We start from the raw sequence: 4,841 nt of genomic DNA, 5'->3' as shown, positions 1-4,841 counted from the left end.
TATGCTTCTTCCCCTGAGTTAACCGCCTGATGCTCGATCTTGTTAGAATCCGTCCTTATAGAGTTTTCCCTTCTTACCCTTTCGTAAGTACGATGAAGAACCTGAAGAAAGGATGCCTACTTCATCATGATGACCTGAAGCAGAGAAATGAAGACATCAACGTAATGGATCGACCGCTTCGAAAAGAACAACCAAGATCGAGAAGACTCGTTAGAATTTCGTAACCAATTTCTTCCTTTTAACTCTACCTCTTAAATCTCGGGATGAGATTTCTTGTAGTGGAGGAGAATTGTGACGCCCGGATAATTAGACTACAGTATTCCCACGTTAATGATGCCACGTCACCACGATTACTGTTGCTAATCTCGCGTTAGTTCAAAACGATTCAAATTCAAATTTGAGTTAATGGCAAACATCAAAAGTTTTCAAACATTAAAACTGAAATGTTCGGTTTGCAGAATATAATCCATACATTATTTTGGTGAAGTAACCACACTTTTACAAAATGTTTAAATATTCTGAAATAAGTAAAACAGTAGAAGAAACAGATAATTAAATGCCTTTTTCAATTAATAAAATATTAAGCTAATTTATTAATTGCCCGAACTAATGGGGCAGTGACATATTTATAAGTACTAATTTAGGTGCTAGTGGTAATTTTTATAAAACCTAAAATAAAAAGGAACTAAAAATAAAACAGAAAAGAAATAGAAAACAAAAGGAAAAAAGACAAAAGAAAAATAAAAACAAAACTAATCTACTGGGCCATGTGGCCCATTAGCCCAAGAAAACGGCCCAGCCCACCCCTGCCATCCCCTTCCCGTCGCTACAGGAGATGGAGGGGGCTGTGGCAACCATCCACGGCGCCTTGGCCGCGGTGGCGGCCATCAGCGACCCCTGCCCCGCCTACAAGGCCCCGTCGACGCCCCTGAAACCCTAGCCCCCTCGCAGTCCTTCCCCCCTCGCGCCCCTCGCTCTCTCTCACGCGCCCACCCGAGCTCCTCATCGCTGCTGCCCCGTCACCGCCGCGGCCACCGAGCTCCGCGCCCCCGGCGAACACGCCCACTGGCTCCGCTGCGTTCCTTCCCGTCATCTCCGTCGACCACATCACCGGATCCAAGCCGGGGAGCACCTGCGACGGCGCCCGCGTCCGTTCCCTTCGTCGTCGTTTGCCTCGGCCGCCGCGTCGATCTACTCGCTCCGACCGTCCCCGGCACCCTCGAGCCTTCCCCGGGCATCAAAGTGAGCTCCGCATCGATCCCCTTTTCCTCTAGGCGTTGCTCCCGTCCTCTGGCCGCCGTTCCACGAGCACCGTGCTCCGGCCGCCGCCATGGCCGAAGTGCTCCACGCTCCCGAGCTTCTCTGCTCATTTGCATCGCGGCAATGAGCTCCTGGTGACCCGTAGATGTCGCCTGCATGTTTTGTTCGCTCGAACCCGTCGCGAGGCGAGGAATTCATCGAGCTCTGCTCCGACCGCCGCCGCGCTCGACCTTGCGGCCGCGCCCGTGCTGCACCCCGCCGTGCGCGCCTGTTGTGGCTCGTGCGCGTGCTCGTCCGCCCGGTGATGCTCGCGCACGCCTGCGCCGCGCCTTAGCTGCTGTCGCTGCTTTCTGCGGCTGCTCACAGCTGCTGCCTGCTACGGCTTCTTCAGCTTCTTCTTCCCTCGCACGCGCGCCCGGAGCCGCTTGCTGCCGTCGCTGCTTACTGCTGCTTGCTGCTCCCTGGCCGCGTCCCTGCCTCGTTTGGCTTTGCGTCGTGGCCCTGCCGCTGTTTATTGCTGCTTCTACTTCTATGCTGCTCGCCACATGCTGCTCGTTGCTATACGTTGATGTTGGCCATGGCCATGCCCGTGATGAGTTGCCAGCAACAAAGTTCACACATATGCACAATCAGCGAATGGCCGTGTGTGCTGTGAGTGCGTAGGGCTGGCCCCTTTAGCTTAGTAATTAGGATTACTTTAGTGCTAGGTTAAGTTAATAGCAGATGACAAGTGGCTCCCATCTAAATAGATTAGATAATCTTTTTGGAATTTATTAAAACATTGACATGTGGGACCCCTGTACTGTTCACCTTGACCAGTCAATGTTGACTGGGTCAACTCTGCACACCGCCCCCACTTGACATACACACTGGGTAGGAATTCCTTTGTGCACTTAGCATTTGTTTAGTTAAATTCGAAATTAATATTAATTCTAGTATATTAATAAAACTTTGAAAAATAATGGAAAATAATCCGTAGCTCGGACGAAAATACTTTGTACATGAAAGTTGCTCAGAACGACGAGACGAATCCGAATATGTAGCCCGTTCGTCCGTCACACATTCCTAGCACAGCGAACACACAACTTTCCCCCTCCGGTTCATTTGTCCGAAAACGCGAAACACCGGGGATACTTTCCCGGATGTTTCCCCCCTTCGTCGGTATCACCTCCTACCGCGTTAGGGCACACCTAGCACCGCGTATTGCCATGTTACGCTTTGTGATGCTTTGATTGCTTTGTTATTTATTGTGTTCCCCCTTCGTTACTTCTTTCCATAGACCCCGAGACTGTCGGCGACCCCCAGTTCGACTACGGTGTTGACGACCCCTCCTTGCTAGAGCAACCAGGCAAGTCCCCCCTTTGATCACCAGATATCGCCTATTCCTTCTCTTTACTGCTTGCATTAAAGTAGTGTAGCATGTTACTGCTTTCGGTTAATCCTATTCTGCTGCATAGCCTGTCATTGTTGCTATAGTTGTTACCCTTACCTGTAATCCTAATGCTTAGTATAGGATGCTAGTGTTCCATCAGTGGCCCTACACTCTTGTCCGTCTGCCATGCTATACTATTGGGCCGTGATCACTTCGGGAGGTGATCACGGGCATATGCTATATACTTGATACTGTTACATTACTTATGATACTATTCGGAGATGGGGGCTGAAGGGGCAGATGGCTCCATCCCGGTAGAGGTGGGCCTGGGTTCCCGGCGGCCCTCGACTGTTACTTTGTGGTGGAGCGACAGGGTAGGTTGAGACCACCTAGGAGAGAGGCGGGCCTGGCCCTGGTCGGTGTTTGCAGATACTTCAATTAACATGCTTAACGAGATCTTGGTATTTGATCTGAGTCTGGCCACTGGCCTATACGCACTAACCAACTACGCGGGAACAGTTATGGGCACTCGACGCTGTGGTATCAGCCGAAGCCTTCGTGACGTCAGCGACTGAGCGGCGCGCGCCAGATTGGACTGGAACGCCTGCTAGGCTAGGTCTGCTTCCGGCCGCCCTCGCAACGTGCAGGTGTGCAATGGGCGATGGGCCCAGACCCCTGCGCCATAGGATTTAGACCGGCGTGCTGACCTCTCTGTTGTGCCTAGGTAGGGCTGCGACGTGTTGATCTTCCGAGGCCGGGCATGACCCAGGAAAGTGTGTCCGACCAAATGGGATCGAGCGTGTTGGGTTATGTGGTGCACCCCTGCAGGGAAGTTTATCTATTCGAATAGCCGTGTCCCTCGGTAAAAGGACGACCCGGAGTTGTACCTTGACCTTATGACAACTAGAACCGGATACTTAATAAAACACACCCTTCCAAGTGCCAGATATAACCCGGTGATCGCTCTCACACAGGGCGACGAGGGGGGATCGCCAGGTAGGATTATGCTATGCGATGCTACTTGGTGAACTTACCATCTACTCTCTTCTACATGCTGCAAGATGGAGGCTGCCAGAAGCGTAGTCTTCGACAGGACTAGCTATCCCCCTCTTATTCTCGCATTCTGCAGTACAGTCCACCGATATCGGCCCCTTTACACAGATACCCATGCATATGTAGTGTAGATCCTTGCTTGCGAGTACTTTGGATGAGTACTCACAGTTGCTTTTCTCCCTCTTTCCCCCTTTCCATTTCTTCCTGGTTGTCGCAACCAGATGCTGGAGCCCAGGAGCTTGACGCCACCGTCGACGACGACTACTACTGCACCGCGGGTGCCGACTACTACGTGCAGGCCGCTGACGACGGCGAGGAGTAGTTTAGGAGGATCCCAGGCAGGAGGCCTGCGCCTCTTTCGATCTGTATCCCAGTTTGTGCTAGCCTTCTTAAGGCAAACTTGTTTAACTTATGTATGTACTCAGATATTGTTACTTCCGCTGACTCGTCTATGATCGAGCACTTGTATTCGAGCCCTCGAGGCCCCTGGCTTGTATTATGATGCTTGTATGACTTATTTGATTTTTAGAGTTGTGTTGTGATATCTTCCCGTGAGTCCTTGATCTTGATCGTACACGTTTGCGTGTATGATCATTGTACGATTGAATCGAGGGCATCACACCTATATAAACCCCCCAGGCTCACCAATGCAAAGGGTTCAGCCCTCATTCCCACACACACACACACCATAGCTAGGAGAAGCAAGGTAGCAACTCTGCCCTTCTTTCTCCTCTAGCAACACAGCTCAAGGAGCAAGCTTGTAGCCATCATTTGATTATAGTCATCATGCGGAGACCCCGCAAAGCAGGACTAGGGGTGTTATCTCCCAAGAGAGCCCCAAACCTGGGTACGTCTCGTGTGCAATCGAGCTCGCGCCCACTCCCGCTTCCAGGGCCCGACGACGTCCTCTTGGCCCCATCCATGATAAGCCACCCTCTGGCATCTGTCACGAGAATACCCCGACAGTTGGCGCTATTGGGGAACGTAGTAATTTCAAAAAAATTCCTACGCACACGCAAGATCATGGTGATGCATAGCAACGAGAGGGGAGAGTGTTGTCCACGTACCCTCGTAGACCGATAGTGGAAGCGTTATCACAACGCGGTTGATGTAGTCGTACGTCTTCATGATCCGACCGATCAAGTAGCGAACGCAC

At 51.4% G+C, this 4,841-nt stretch overlaps 1 long non-coding RNA gene across 1 annotated transcript; it reads left to right on the top strand.

Annotated features, from left to right (window-relative positions):
- Window positions 1–847: 847 nt before the first annotated feature.
- LOC141023399 (uncharacterized) lies at window positions 848–4,229 on the top strand. The gene is made up of 3 exons (XR_012184704.1): window positions 848–1,242; window positions 2,540–2,608; window positions 3,907–4,229. It is a non-coding gene; the product is annotated as an uncharacterized lncRNA (long non-coding RNA).
- Window positions 4,230–4,841: the final 612 nt, after the last annotated feature.

This window comes from Aegilops tauschii, chromosome 5, assembly GCF_002575655.3.
Source record: "Aegilops tauschii subsp. strangulata cultivar AL8/78 chromosome 5, Aet v6.0, whole genome shotgun sequence".
In the NCBI taxonomy this organism is placed as follows: Eukaryota; Viridiplantae; Streptophyta; class Magnoliopsida; order Poales; family Poaceae; genus Aegilops; species Aegilops tauschii.
This window is presented reverse-complemented; position numbering and strand designations above follow the sequence as displayed.